Raw genomic sequence first — 15,856 nt, forward strand, 5'->3', positions numbered from 1 at the left:
CTATGATGGTGTCACTTGAATAAATATGTGGACACAGTTGACATCAGGCTTTTTCACCACCAGAGGGTGGTGAAACACTGGAATGCGTTACCTAGGGAGGTGGTAGAATCTCCTTCCTTAGAGGTTTTTAAGGTCAGGCTTGACAAAGCCCTGGCTGGGATGATTTAACTGGGAATTGGTCCTGCTTTGAGCAGGGGGTTGGACTAGATGACCTTCTGGGGTCCCTTCCAACCCTGATATTCTATGATTCTATGATTCTATGATTCTATGATTTGTTGCAAGGATAGGTTCCTGGGTTAGTGGTTCTGTTGTGTGGTGTGTAGTTGCTGGTGAGTATTTGCTTCAGGTTGGGGGGCTGTCTGTCAGCGAGGACTGGCCTGTCTCCCAAGATTTGTGAGAGTGATGGGTCGTCCTTCAGGATAGGTTGTAGATCCTTGATGATGCGTGGGAGAAGTTTTAGTTGGGGGCTGAAGGTGACGGCTAGTGGCGTTCAGTTATTTTCTTTGTTGGGCCTGTCCTGTAGCAGGTGACTTCTGGGTACTCTTCTGGCTCTGTCAATCTGTTTTTTCACTTCAGCAGGTGGGTATTGTAGTTTTAAATGCTTGACAGAGATCTTGTAGGTGTTTGTCTCTGTCTGAGGGGTTGGAGCAAATGTGGTTGTGTCTTAGAGCTTGGCTGTAGACGATGGATCGTGTGGTTTGGTCTGGATGCTGGGAGTGCTGGGAGTGTAGGGTTGGAGGCATGCAGGTAAGTGTAGCAGTCAGTAGGTTTCCGGTATAGGGTGGTGTTTATGTGACCATTGATTATGCTCTAATAAATGGGTTAGTCTCTAAGGTGCCACAAGTCCTCCTTTTCTTTTTGCGGATACAGACTAACACGGCTGTTACTCTGAAACCTGTGCAAAGCACTAAATTTAGCCGTATGGAATGGAAATCCATCAACTTCATGAAAAAAACAGATACAGATACAGACAGACATCATCTTCCTTTCCAAACGCAAACAGATGGCCATCGTACCAAAAGGACTGAAGATAAAAAATCCATTAAAATCTACATACCACACAGACTATGCTGACAGCTTGTGCCACACGCTCTCAAAGAAACTGCGGAACCACCTGATCAACATCCTCTACAGCAAACAGGGAAAGATTAAGAATGAGCTCTCAAAACTGGATACTCTCATAAAAAAACAACCTTCCACACAAACTTCCTCGTGGCTGGACTTTACAAAAACTAGACAAGCCATTTACAACACAAACTTTGCTTCTCTACAAGGAAAAAGGACACTAAACTATCTGAACTGCCTCATTGCCACAAGGAGCCACAGCAGTAGTTCCCTTAATCCACCCAACAATATTGTTAATCTTTCCAGCTATACTCTTAGCCTGGCAGAAGAGTCTGTCCTATCTCGGTGCCTCTCCTTTTGTCCCTCCAGGCCCACGAACATGATACAGTTCTGTGGTGACCTAGAATCCTACTTTCGACATCTCCAACTCAAAGAATATTTCCAACACACCTCTAAGCAACATACTAACCCACAGAATCCTTCCTACCAACACTACAGAAAGAAGGATTCTGGGTGGACTCCTCCTAAGGTCGAAACAACAGACTGGACTTCTACATAGAGTGCTTCCGCCGACATGCACAGGCTGATATTGTGGAAAAGCAGCATCACTTGCTCCATAGCCTCAGCCATGCAGAACACAACACCATCCACAGCCTCAGAAACAACTCTGACATCATAATCAAAAAGGCTGACAAAGGATGTGCTGTCGTCATCATGAATAAGTTGGAATATGAACAAGAAGCTGCTAGGCAGCTCTCCAACACCACTTTCTACAAGCCATTACCCTCTGATCCCACTGAGAGTTACCAAAAGAAACTATACCATCATAGAATCATAGAATCATAGAATATCAGGGTTGGAAGGGACCCCAGAAGGTCATCTAGTCCAACCCCCTGCTCGAAGCAGGACCAATTCCCAGTTAAATCATCCCAGCCAGGGCTTTATCAAGCCTGACCTTAAAAACCTCTAAGGAAGGAGATTCTACCACCTCCCTAGGTAATGCATTCCAGTGTTTCACCACCCTCTTAGTGAAAAAGTTTTTCCTAATATCCAATCTAAACCTCCCCCACTGCAACTTGAGACCATTACTCCTCGTTCTGTCATCTGCTACCATTGAGAACAGTCTAGAGCCATCCTCTTTGGAACCCCCTTTCAGGTAGTTGAAAGCAGCTATCAAATCCCCCCTCATTCTTCTCTTCTGCAGGCTAAACAATCCCAGCTCCCTCAGCCTCTCCTCATAACTCATGTGTTCCAGACCCCTAATCATTTTTGTTGCCCTTCGCTGGACTCTCTCCAATTTATCCACATCCTTCTTGTAGTGTGGGGCCCAAAACTGGACACAGTACTCCAGATGAGGCCTCTCCAATGTCGAATAGAGGGGAACGATCACATCCCTCGATCTGCTCGCTATGTCCCTACTTATACATCCCAAAATGCCATTGGCCTTCTTGGCAACAAGGGCACACTGCTGACTCATATCCAGCTTCTCGTCCACTGTCACCCCTAGGTCCTTTTCCGCAGAAAAGGAGTACTTGTGGCGCCTTAGAGACTAATCATAGAATATCAGGGTTGTAAGGGACCTCAGGAGGTCATCTAGTCCAACCCCCTGCTCAAAGCAGGACCAATCCCCAATTTTTGCCCCAGATCCCAAATGGCCCCCTCAAGGATTGAACTCAGAACCCTGGGTTTAGCAGGCCAATGCTCAAACCACTGAGCTATCCCTCACCCCCCACTGAGCTATCCCTGCTCAAGAAACTCCCTGAAAAAGCACAAGAACAAATCCTCACAGACACACCCCTGGAACCCCGACCAGGGGTATTCTATCTGCTACCCAAGATCCATAAACCTGGAAATCCTGGACGCCCCATCATCTCAGGCATTGGCACCCTGACAGCAGGATTGTCTGGCTATGTAGACTCCCTCCTCAGGCCCTACGCTACCAGCACTCCCAGCTACCTTCGAGACACCACTGACTTCCTGAGGAAACTACAATCCATTGGTGATCTTCCTGAAAACACCATCCTGGCCACTATGGATGTAGAAGCCCTCTACACCAACATTTGACACAAAGATGGACTACAAGCCATCAAGAACACTATCCCCAATGATGTCACGTCTAACCTGGTGGCTGAACTTTGTGACTTTGTCCTTACCCATAACTATTTTACATTTGGGGACAATGTATACCTTCAGATCAGCGGCACTGCTATGGGTACCCGCATAGCCCCACAGTATGCCAACATTTTTATGGCTGACTTAGAACGCTTCCTCAGCTCTCGTCCCCTAACGCCCCTACTCTACTTGCGCTATATTGATGACATCTTCATCATCTGGACCCATGGAAAAGAAGCCCTTGAGGAATTCCACCATGATTTCAACAATTTCCATCCCACTGTCAACCTCAGTCTAGACCAATCCACACAAGCAGTCCATTTCCTGGATACTACTGTGTTAATAAGCGATGGCCACATAACCACCACCCTATACCGGAAACCTACTGACCGCTATACTTACCTACATGCCTCCAGCTTCCTTCCAGGACACACCACACGAGCCATTGTCTACAGCCAAGCTCTAAGATGATGAGATTCAGGGATCAGGGTCACATGGCAGCCCTCAGATACAGGGCAGCGCGGCCTAGCAGCCAATACTCAGGGGGCCATCACCGGTGGGGGGGGACAGTGGCCCAGGTATGGGGGCCTGGGCCCACCCAACTTCACCAGGCCCCGACCCAGGGCCCTGGAGTGGTCTGCCACTGGGTCAGCAGGGAATCCCACCAAAACATGCTGACCTCACACAGGTGGGAGATACCACTCGCTCACCTGCCTGGCGTCGCTTCCTTTAGCTGCAGTTCATGAAGCATCGGGGTCCCCAGGCTCCTGATGGCAACAGATCTCTGGTCCAGCTCTCCAGTGGGCACCTCCCACAGAGATCCTTCTTCTCCAGTGGTCAGCCCAGGCTGCTCCCTTTTTATACTGAGCATAACACCTGGAGCATGCCCAGTACGGTCTGAGAGGCGGGAATTCCTTCGCCCGCAGTGTGAGGTTAACCGCTTCCGGCCCAGTGTGCGGTGTGTACGCCCCATCACACATCCCCCCTGTCACATTATTGTGTGTGGGGGGAAGGTACTGACTCCATGGCAGATGACTGCTCTCCCTCCCCTGCCCCTGGAGGGATGGGAAACCCTTTACCCATGTCTCCAGCTCCCTTTCTTCCACAGCTGCAGGAGATCTCGAGGTTGTGTTAAAAACACTGCATGGCAGTTCAGGCCAGTGGGTGGTTGGAGCTGGCCATGCTGGCTGCAGGGTCCCGCTGTAACCTCCAGGGCAACTGCACCTGGATTCCCCCTCCGTGGTCCACTAGTGACACCCACCCTTAGGCTTCCCAGATGTCACCTCTCTTGGGCAGAGACACGTGTCTCTCCCTCTCCTGAACAGCGTATTTCCAGGCTGCATCAGCCCTGTTTACACTGTACGAGCTCTCAACAAGTCCTAAACGGCCAGCGCCTGCCCTTTGCTGTCTCTGCAGTGACTAAGGGCAGTGTCACGGCCAACACTGATACCCACCCAGCTCTTTGGTGCAAGCATGTTTATTCTTCAGGGGAAAGCATTAAAAACAAGGAAAGAACCAGAGATCACCCCAGCTCCAGCAAGGGCTCTGGTTGGGGATTTGTCCTTCAAACCCCACTATGGCTTTTTCTGTAGTCACAACAGCCTTTGCTCAGCACAAGCCCCCACCCCGTTAATCTGTAAATCTCTCCTTTGTGAGGTGTGGGGTTCTGTGATCTGGGAATGGACTCACAGGGTCACCAAAGCATGAACCTGTCTGTGGGGGACAGGGGGGTCAAACGGCACATTCTAGCCCCAGCCTGACTCTGGTTCCCCCAATCCCATGAGGTTTGTGCTCCTAGGTCACCTTGGCATGTACTTCCCAGTTTAGCTCAGTTTCCTCTATGCACTTCTTAAGGATCTAGGTGGTGGGATAAGGGGGTGTGATTGTTGCAGAGCCCGAGAGGGCAGGTGTGATGCTGTCTGCACAGAGAATGGCTGACACTCTCTCTCCTGGCAACCGATGGCCTGGGCCCCTTCCCTGCAAGGTGCCAACTGAAAGTGTTGGAGAACAGAGATCAGGTGGCCTCCTGGCCCAGGAAAGAGACAAAGGTCAGAGGAGGGGCCGGAGGCAGTGTCAGTTTGGAGCTGGCTGGGGAAACGGGGAGAGGCCCAGAATTTGGGTCTGGGCTCCCCACCCCCCAAGTTGCAACTGATTGAGGGGTCCTGTTTTCTGTACCTACAACAAGCTCTGTTTTATATTCTGTTCCTTCTGTTTTACCGGCTGGCTGAGAGTCACGTCTGACGGTGGAGTTGGGGTGCAGGGCCCTCTGGCTTCCCCAGGAGCCCCGCCCAGGCGGACTCACTGAAGGAGGTGCATGGTGTGGCAGACAGCATCACACTGGCTCTCTAGGGCTCTACCACAATCACACCCCCTTATCCCACCACCTAGATCCTTAAGAAATGCATAGGGGAAACTGAGGCACCCCCACAATATTCAGAGGAAACATTAAGAATATTCCCATTTTGTCACAACAGGTACAACAAAATAGAATGTATTGAAGCAGGCAAGTGCTGCTTCTGACTTCCCACTTTTAATTGACCCTTGAAATCTTGTGGCGCCGGCATGTTGTAGCTTCATTTTATCCCAGCAACAAATTCTTGATTTGTAGGACCACTAACAATCCACAACCCTAACCCTAACCCTATATTTGTTTTAATTTTAGAAAATATTTGCTTTTGAGGGTTGTTGATCAAAGAATGCTTGGTTGTTTCTGTATTAAAAAGAATATTAATAATGTTGATATTCTTAGTTCAACTTATGATAATTTTTTCTTACGATATTGATATTGTGCAATAAAGGGAAACTGTTAAACGCTTATGGTTTCCAGTCTATTTTTACATTATTTAATAAAATATATATTGGCTTACAGGGCGGGTGGGCGGGGGGACTAGACCCATTCTGGGCACCACCAAAAATTATACAAACCTACCATCCCTGCGCCCTTGTCCTTGTTGAACCTCATCAGATTTCTTTTGGCCCAATCCTCCAATTTGTCCAGGTCACTCTGGACTCTATCCCTACCCTCCAGAGTATCTACCTCTCCTCACAGCTTAGTGTCATCCGCAAACTTGCTGAGGGTGCAATCCATCCCATCATCCAGATCATTAATGAAGATGTTGAAAAAAACCGGCCCCAGGATCGACTCCTGGGGCACTCTGCTTGATACCAGCTGCCATCTAGACACGGAGCCATTGATCACCACCCACTGAGCCTGACGATCTAGCTAGCTTTCTATCCGCCTCATAGTCCATTCATCCAATCCATACTTTTCTAACTTGCTGGCAAGAATACTGTGGGAGACCATATCAAAAGCTTTGCTAAAGTCAAGGTATATCATGTCCACTGCTTTCCCCATATTCACAGAGCCAGTTATCTCATCACAGAAGGCAATTAGGTTGGTCAGGCATGACTTGCCCTTGGTGAATCCATGTTGACTGTACCTGATGACTTTCCTCTCCTCCAAGCGCTTCAAAATGGATTCCTTGAGGACCTGCTCCATGATTTTGGAGCCGGGGACTGAGGTGAGGCTGACTGGCCTGTAGTTCCCTGAATTCTCCTTCTTCACTTTTTTAAAGATGGGTACTACATTAGCTTTTTTCCCGTCATCCGGGACCTCCTCTGATCGCCATGAGTTTTCAAAGATAATGGCCTATGGCTCTGCAATCACATCCTCCAACTCCCTCAGCACCCTCGGATGCAGCGCACGTCCAGTTTTTCTAAATAGTCCTTAACCTGTTCTTTCACCACTGAAGGCTGCTCACCCCCTCCCCATACTGTGTTGCCCGGTGCAGCAGTCTGGGAGCTGACCTTGTCTGTGAAGACCGAGGCAAAAAAAGCATTGAATACTTCAGCTTTTTCCACATCATCTGTCACTAGGTTGAGTCCCCCATTCAGTAAGGGTCCCACACTTTCCCTGACCACCTTCTTGTTGCTGACATACCTGTAGAAACCCATAGCTGAAATCTGATGCTAGATGGATTAGTTGGAGCATCTTGGCAGAGCTGTGACTGTGCTATGAAGGGAGGTACATGTGAAACTTGGGGGAACCAAGTTGCAGATTGGGTTGTAGATTGTGTCAGTGAAGGAGCACAAGGGCATGTTCTTGTCACGGAGATTGGCAGCAGCCCGGTGGCATATGTGCTAGTTGTCTCCAGGGTTCAGCGAGAGCTAAGTGAAGGCAATAACTCAGAATGAGATCTATTCTGACACATGAACCTTAACTCTGCATTTCCCCTTCTAAGAACTGAGGGGACAGGAATCCTTACCCAGCGAGGTCACATTCTCATAGTTCTCCTGCACGATGTCTCTGCAGAGGGCTCTCTGAGCGGGGTCCAGCAGAGCCCCCTCTTCCCTGGTGAAATACACAGCCACCTCCTCGAAGGTCACCGGCCCCTGAAAGAGCAAGAGTCCCACACTCAGTGCCTGCTGCCCCACTATTCGTGGGGAGTCAATTAAATGGAAGCTCTGGGAGGTTTTCAGTCTACAGAGTCCCACCCCCATCCCGCTCAGAGCATCCAGGAAACACCAGGATGGGAGGGACAAAGACAGAGCCCCTTGTCTCTCCCAACAGATCCATCACACACCTACTAGTCACAGACTGATACAGGAGATTGAGCCCCTAGCAGAGTCCTGGGAGAGCTCCCTGGTAGGAAGAGAATGGAGAGTCAATAATTTTAGGAGAAATGGGGGAAGGATCTCCTTGGTATTGATGGTCCATATGTGATAATGAAAGAACTAGAGAGGATTTGTATCAGTGTTTGAGAGGGAAGTGGCACAAACAGGGAAAGGGAGCGATTAACGCATCCCTGCCTGTAGTGTGAAAAACTGCTCTCTATCTTAATGTGCTAACAGTAGCAGTAACTGATGAGTAAGGTAGTGTGAGGGGGTGTATGTAAAATATTTCCTTGAATCAAGTCTCCTGCAGCACCTCAGTTCGTTACATCAGACAGGGAGGAGGAGAATAAAATTGTCAGACACACAGAAGAACATAAATTGTTGCGCAAAAGTCAACATGGTTTCTGTAAAGGGGAAATCATGTCTTACTGATCTCTTAGAATTCTTTGAAGGGAGCAACAAACATGTGGACAAGGGGGATCCAGTGGACATAGTGTACTTAGATTTCCAGAAAGCCTTTGACAAGGTCCCTCACCAAAGGCTCTTATGTAAATTAAGTTGTCATAGGATAAGAGGGAAGATCCTTTCATGGATTGAGAACTGGTTAAAAGACAGGGAACAAAGGGTAGGAATAAATGGTAAATTTTCAGAATGGAGAGGGGTAACTAGTGGTGTTCCCCAAAGGTCAGTCCAAGGACCAATCCTATTCAACTTATTCATAAATGATCCAGAGAAAGGGCTAAACAGTGAGGTGGCAAAGTTTTCAGATGATACTAAACTGCTCAGGATAGTTAAGACCAAAGCAGACTGTGAAGAACTTCAAAAAGATCTCACAAAACTAAGTGATTGGGCAACAAAATGGCAAATGAAATTTAATGTGGATAAATGTAAAGTAATGCACATTGGAAAAAATAACCCCAACTGTACATACAATATGATTGGGGGTTAATTTAGCTCCAGCCAATCAGGAGAAAGATCTTGAAGTCATCGTGGACAGTTCTCTGAAGACGTCCACGCAGTGCACAGTGGCAGTCAAAAAAGCAAACGGGGTGTTAGGAATCATTAAAAAGGGGACAGAGAATAGGATGGAGAAAATCTTATTGCCCTTCTATAAATCCATGGGGCGCCCACATCCAGGGCCGGCTCCAGGACCCAGCGTTCCAGGGGGGTGCTGGGGGCGACACTGGGAAAGGGGGGCGGAGTTCGTGCGCCGTCAGGGCGGCACTTGTCTTTCCGCGGCAGCAGCAATTCGGCAGCAGCTTTACTCTGCAGGCTGCACCACGGCGGCAATTCAGCTGCAGCTTCTGTCTTCAGACGTCCTGTTAGAGCCGGCCCTGCCCACAGCTTGAATCCTGTGTACAGATGTGGTCTCCTCACCTCAAAAAAGATCTACGGGCATTAGAAAAGGTTCAGAAAAGGGCAACTAAAATGATTAGGGGGTTGGAACGGGTCCCAGAGGAGGCAAGATTAAAGAGGCTCGGACTTTTCAGCTTGGAATAGAGGAGACTAAGGGGGGATGTGATAGAGGTGTATATAAAATCATGAGTGGTGTGGAGAAAGTGAATAAGGAAAAGTTATTTACTTGTTCCCATAATATAAGAACTGGGGGCCACCGAATGAAATTAATGGGCAGCAGGTTTAAAACAAATCAAAGGAAGTTCTTCTTCACACAGCGCACAGTCAACCTGTGGAACTCCTTGCCTGAGGAGGTGGTGAAGGCTAGGACTATAACAGGGTTTAAAAGAGAACTAGATAAATTCATGGAGGTTAAGTCCATGAATGGCTATTAGCCAGGATGGGTAAAGAATGGTGTCGCTAGCCTCTGTTTGTCAGAGGGTGGAGATGGATGGCAGGAGAGAGATCACTTGATGATTACCTGTTAGGTTCACTGCCTCTGGGGCACCTGGCATTGGCCACTGTTGGTAGACAGGATCCTGGGCTGGATGGATCTTTGGTCTGACCCAGTATGGCCGTTCTTATGCCCTGGTGACTAGGCATTGGGTTGCCTGTGCCTTCAAGAAAAGGCATTAGGATGTCAGGGCCTTTAAGAACCCAGCCCTGGGAAGCCCATGCTGAGATGTACTGTCCTGTGGGAGGGAAATAAAAAAGCCCCTCTGCCCCCCCGACCCTATTTTTGCAAACATTGGTGTCTCAGTCCACTGTGGTAACTGTTCCCCCCTCTGCCTCTGCCGGGGTTTTGCCCTCTGTCACCCTCTGGCAGCGCCTCCCGCCTGGGCTTAACCCCGTCTCCTCCCCGCCCCCCCCCCAGGGCCGGCTCTAGGGTTTTTTGCCACCCCAAGTTACGAGAGCACAACCGCCCAAGCAAAAAAAAAAAAGAGGATGGCCGGAAAGCCGCCCCTGGAATTGTGCCACCCCAAGCACGTGCTTGCTTTTCTGGTGCCTAGAGCCAGTCCTGCCCCCACTTCCCTAATTTTGCCCCTCAGCCCCCATCCTAACCCTGCCTTCAGCTGCTTGATCCCCCAACCAGTCAATTTCCACCACCCAGGCTCAGATCCTGGCCACTCCCTGCGCCAATTTGCCCCCTTTGAGCCCTGTAAAAAGTAGTCCACAGACTCTTATGCCTAGTAAGGGCACGGTGAAGGGCAGTGGCTTCAGCAGAAGTTATTGAGCATGCTCAGTGCAGCCTAAGTAGACATTTAGGGTAGAGAGCAGTTTTTCACACTACAGCCCCTGGGACCCTCTTCCCTCAACACACACTGTCAAGGCTGATTCCCCACTCTGGAATGCAGAAGGTCAGGGCCCACAAGGATTTTAAAAATTAATACTGGCCACTCCAGGCTTGTATTATACTTCCAAGGTTACAGCTTTTCTCTGACCTTGGATAGTGCAGAACCCCTTTGAGAGCCCAGGAAGGTGTGCTTGGGAATTCCTTCCTGTGGGGTACCCTCAAGTCCTTTCACCCCCACTCCGGGGAAGAGCTGAGAAAGAAAACAAAGGAAATCAGCTGTTGCTACCAGCTAATTAAACAACATGTGCACAAACCTCTTAGGACACAAAAATCCAATTCTGTTCCTAAAAAAAAGGTAAATTTTATGAATAAAAAAAGAAAGAAAGAAAATACATCTGGGAACTCAGGCTACTGCTGGTTTTAAAAAAAACAACTTCAGGGATTAAGCACCAAGAATAGTTTTCTTGAGGTCCAGCTTAAAGGTTACAAGCAAAACAAAAACACCTGGGGTTAGCAAAGAGGAATCCACAAGCCATTGAGAAATAAAAGGGATAACCCTAATCACGTCTTCCTAGGCATTTCCTGATCTACTCACATATCTTGGGTTTTAAATGAGTGGTTTCTAGGTATGATACTGATGATTTTTTCATACCTGGCCCCAAGCTTCTTACCCTGTCCGCCTCTCCCTGGGAGAACAACCACAGACAGACAAAAGTGGAGTTGTTTTTCAATTTTAAAAAGTTCTAGCCTTCCCACTGGCTCTTTTGGCCAGGTGCCCACTAGCTTCCTTTTACTTATGTATAGCAGTGAGACTTTTTAACCCTTTACAGGTAGAGCAATTAGAGAACAGCTACTAAGAGGGATTTTATAGCTACAGGCTGGCTGGGTATCCATAAAAGGGAGTTACTCCCCCTGCCCCATTCATTAATGACACAAATAATGGCATGTTCTCTTAGTCCTTCCTCATATCTGTTATAGATTCATAGATTTTATGGCCATGAAGGACTACTAGGTCATCTAGTCCAACCTCCAAAATAGCACAGGCCATAGAATTTCACCCAGTTACTGCTGAATTGAGCCGAAGAGCTTGTGTTTAACTAAATCATCTTCCAGAAAGGCATCCAGTCTTGACTTAAAGACTCCCTGAGATGGAGAAACCTCCACGTCCCTTGATAGTTTGTTAACATCTGCACTGGCCTTACTGAACCACTCTCAGTGGCTAGTGCCAGGTCCAGAGTTAAGGGGTGGAGGGCAGAGTTAAGGTGACATTTCAGGAGTGGCATATATTTTAACTTTTCATTTGCTAGTTTTCAGAGGTTTAAATTCATATTCTGTGAAGGGACGCTGGAACACTGAGCAACCTTAATTTTGAATTAAGATAGTTTATGGGCATTTAATTTCCCTTTTTTATGGACTTTTTGTTCTTAGAACTGTATCTACCCTACAGATTTTACTGGCATAGCTATGTCAGTTAGGGATGTGATTTTTCACACCCTATTCATTTTTCCTCCTATTCATAAGTCCGTGGGAGAAGGGAGAGTGGGGAGCAGATGAGCTGGTGATTCTGGGGTGCCACAAAGCAAGGAGGGCTGAGACAAGTGAAGAGGGGAGAGGTCTGTGAAGGATTAGGATTAGAGGGAATCAGAGAGGGTTGGCTACAGTGGAAGGGAAAGGTGTGAGAGAGGTCAGGGACAGGAGCTTCTGAGAACTGGTAGTATTGGGGTGGGCTGGGGGAATGGGGAAAAGGGAGTGCTGTGGTGGAGGAGGATTGGGTGGGAGATTTAGGTAACATGGGAGTGGGGAACACTGGGAATAGTGGGAGGGGGAGGAAAGGGGTTGCTCTAAGAAGCGGGGCGGGTCTAGAGGGAGGGGGAAGGGAAGGTTTCAGAGAGGCAGAGGTTTGGGGCAAAAACAGTCTCAGTGGAGTGCCAAGGTCTCTGATGCCCTCTCCCTAGGCAAAGTTCACCAACACTGCTCCACCTAGGGATGTAAACAGCAGGTAAAAAAAGTAACCATTTAACCTATTGAAATTCAATGGGTTAAATGGTTAATGGGGAACTAGAGGTGCGGGGGCGCTGCAGCCCCCCCATGTTTTACTCGCTCAGGGTCCTGGATGCTGTTGCAGAGCCCCACACGCAGGGCCGACAGCCGGGACCCTGGACACGTGGGGGGAAGAGCTGGGACCCCGGGCACACAGAGAGAGGAGCCGGACCCCGGGCACACAGGGGGAGCAGCTGGGACCCCAGGTGTGTGGGGGGAGAAGCCAGACCCCAGGCACAGGGGGGGGGCAGCAGAGTTTAATCGTTAACTGGAACCAATAAGCATCAAGCTTCTCAGTTAACCGGTTAAATGTTTACACCCCTAACTCCATCCTCATCCTCCTTGACCTGGTCAGCTGCCTTTGACACCTTTGACCTTACTCTTCTTGAAACCTTGTCTTCCCTTGTCCTCTTCCTGGCTCCCTTCCTACCTCTGTAATCACTCCTTCAGCATGTCCTCCGGGGGATCCTCCTTACGCCCACCCCAACTTTCCATGGGGTTCCACAGGGCTGTGTCCTTGGTCCCCCTTTTCTTCTTCCTCCGCACCTTACCTCTGGATAACCTCATCCGCACACACCGTATTCAGCCACCTTCTCTGTGCTGCTCCAGACCCACCACCTTCTATCCCAACTAAAACCTCCTCTCCTGCTGAATGGCTAGTCATAGAATCATAGAATCATAGAATATCAGGGTTGGAAGGGACCTCAGGAGGTCATCTAGTCCAACCCCCTGCTCAAAGCAGGACCAATCCCCAATTAAATCATCCCAGCCAGGGCTTTGTCAAGCCTGACCTTAAAAACTTCTAAGGAAGGAGATTCTACCACCTCCCTAGGTAGCGCATTCCAGTGTTGCATCACCCTCCTAGTGAAAAAGTTTTTCCTAATATCCAATCTAAACCTCCCCCACTGCAACTTGAGACCATTACTCCTTGTCCTGTCCTCTTCTACCACTGAGAATAGTCTAGAACCATCCTCTCTGGAACCACCTCTCAGGTAGTTGAAAGCAGCTATCAAATCCCCCCTCATTCTTCTCTTCTGCAGACTAAACAATCCCAGTTCCCTCAGCCTCTCCTCATAAGTCATGTGTTCCAGACCCCTAATAATTTTTGTTGCCCTTCGCTGGACTCTCTCCAATTTATCCACATCCTTCTTGAAGTGTGGGGCCCAAAACTGGACACACTACTCCAGATGAGACCTCACCAATGTCGAATAGAGGGGAACGATCACGTCCCTCGATCTGCTCGCTATGCCCCTACTTATACATCCCAAAATGCCATTGGCCTTCTTGGCAATGAGGGCACACTGCTGACTCATATCCAGCTTCTCGTCCACTGTCACCCCTAAGTCCTTTTCCGCAGAACTGCTGCCTAGCCATTTGGTCCCTAGTCTGTAGCTGTGCATTGGGTTCTTCCGTCCTAAGTGCAGAACCCTGCACTTATCCTTATTGAACCTCATCAGATTTCTTTTGGCCCAATCCTCCAATTTGCCTAGGTCCCTCTGTATCCTATCCCTGCCCTCCAGCGTATCTACCACTCCTCCTAGTTTAGTATCATCCGCAAATTTGCTGAGAGTGCAATCCACACCATCCTCCAGATCATTTATGAAGATATTGAACAAAACCGGCCCCAGGACCGACCCTTGGGGCACTCCGCTAGATACCGGCTGCCAACTAGACATGGAGCCATTGATCACTACCCATTGAGCCCGACAATCTAGCCAACTTTCTACGCACCTTATAGTGCATTCATCCAGCCCATACTTCTTTAACTTGCTGACAAGAATACTGTGGGAGACCGTGTCAGAAGCTTTGCTAAAGTCAAGAAACAATACATCCACTGCTTTCTCTTCATCCACAGAACCAGTAATCTCATCATAGAAGGCGATTAGATTAGTCAGGCATGACCTTCCCTTGGTGAATCCATGCTGACTGTTCCTGATCACTTTCCTCTCATGTAAGTGCTTCAGGATCGATTCTTTGAGGACCTGCTCCATGATTTTTCCGGGGACTGAGGTGAGGCTGACTGGTCTGTAGTTCCCAGGATCCTCCTTCTTCCCTCTTTTAAAGCTTGGCACTACATTAGCCTTTTTCCAGTCATCTGGGACTTCCCCCGTTCGCCACGAGTTTTCAAAGATAATGGCCAATGGCTCTGCAATCACAGCCGCCAATTCCTTTAGCACTCTCGGATGCAACGCATCCGGCCCCATGGACTTGTGCACATCCAGCTTTTCTAAATAGTCCCTAACCACCTCTTTCTCCACAGAGGACTGGCCATCGACTCCCCATGTTGTGATGCCCAGCGCAGCAGTCTGGGAGCTGACCTTGTTAGTGAAGACAGAGGCAAAAAAAGCCTTGAGTACATTAGCTTTTTCCACATCCTCTGTCACTAGGTTGCCTCCCTCATTCAGTAAGGGGCCCACACTTTCCTTGGCTTTCTTCTTGTTGCCAATATACCTGAAGAAACCCTTCTTGTTACTCTTGACATCTCTTGCTAGCTGCAGCTCCAGGTGCGATTTGGCTCTCCTGATTTCATTCTTACATGCCCGAGCAATATTTTTATACTCTTCCCTGGTCATATGTCCAACCTTCCACTTCTTGTAAGCTTCTTTTTTATGTTTAAGATCCGCTAGGATTTCACCGTTAAGCCAAGCTGGTCGCCTGCCATATTTACTATTCTTTCGACTCATCGGGATGGTTTGTCCCTGTAACCTCAACAGGGATTCCTTGAAATACAGCCAGCTCTCCTGGACTCCTTTCCCCTTCATGTTAGTCCCCCAGGGGATCCTGGCCATCCGTTCCCTGAGGGAGTCAAAGTCTGCTTTCCTGAAGTCCAGGGTCCGTATCCTGCTGCTTACCTTTCTTCCCTGTGTCAGGATCCTGAACTCAACCAACTCATAGAATCATAGAATCATAGAATATCAGGGTTGGAAGGGACCCCAGAAGGTCATCTAGTCCAACCCCCTGCTCAAAGCAGGACCAATTCCCAGTTAAATCATCCCAGCCAGGGCTTTGTCAAGCCTGACCTTAAAAACCTCTAAGGAAGGAGATTCTACCACCTCCCTAGGTAACTCATTCCAGTGTTTCACCACCCTCTTAGTGAAAAAGTTTTTCCTAATATCCAATCTAAACCTCCCCCACTGCAACTTGAGACCATCATGGTCACTGCCTCCCAGATTCCCACCCACTTTTGCTTCCCCCACTAATTCTACCCGGTTTGTGAGCAGCAGGTCAAGAAAAGCTCCCCCCCTAGTTGGCTCCTCCAGCACTTGCACCAGGAAATTGTCCCCTACGCTTTCCAAAAACTTCCTGGACTGCCTGTGCACCGCTGTAGTGCTCTCC

The sequence above is a fragment of the Lepidochelys kempii genome, chromosome 28 (assembly GCF_965140265.1).
Source record: "Lepidochelys kempii isolate rLepKem1 chromosome 28, rLepKem1.hap2, whole genome shotgun sequence".
NCBI lineage: Eukaryota > Metazoa > Chordata > Testudines > Cheloniidae > Lepidochelys > Lepidochelys kempii.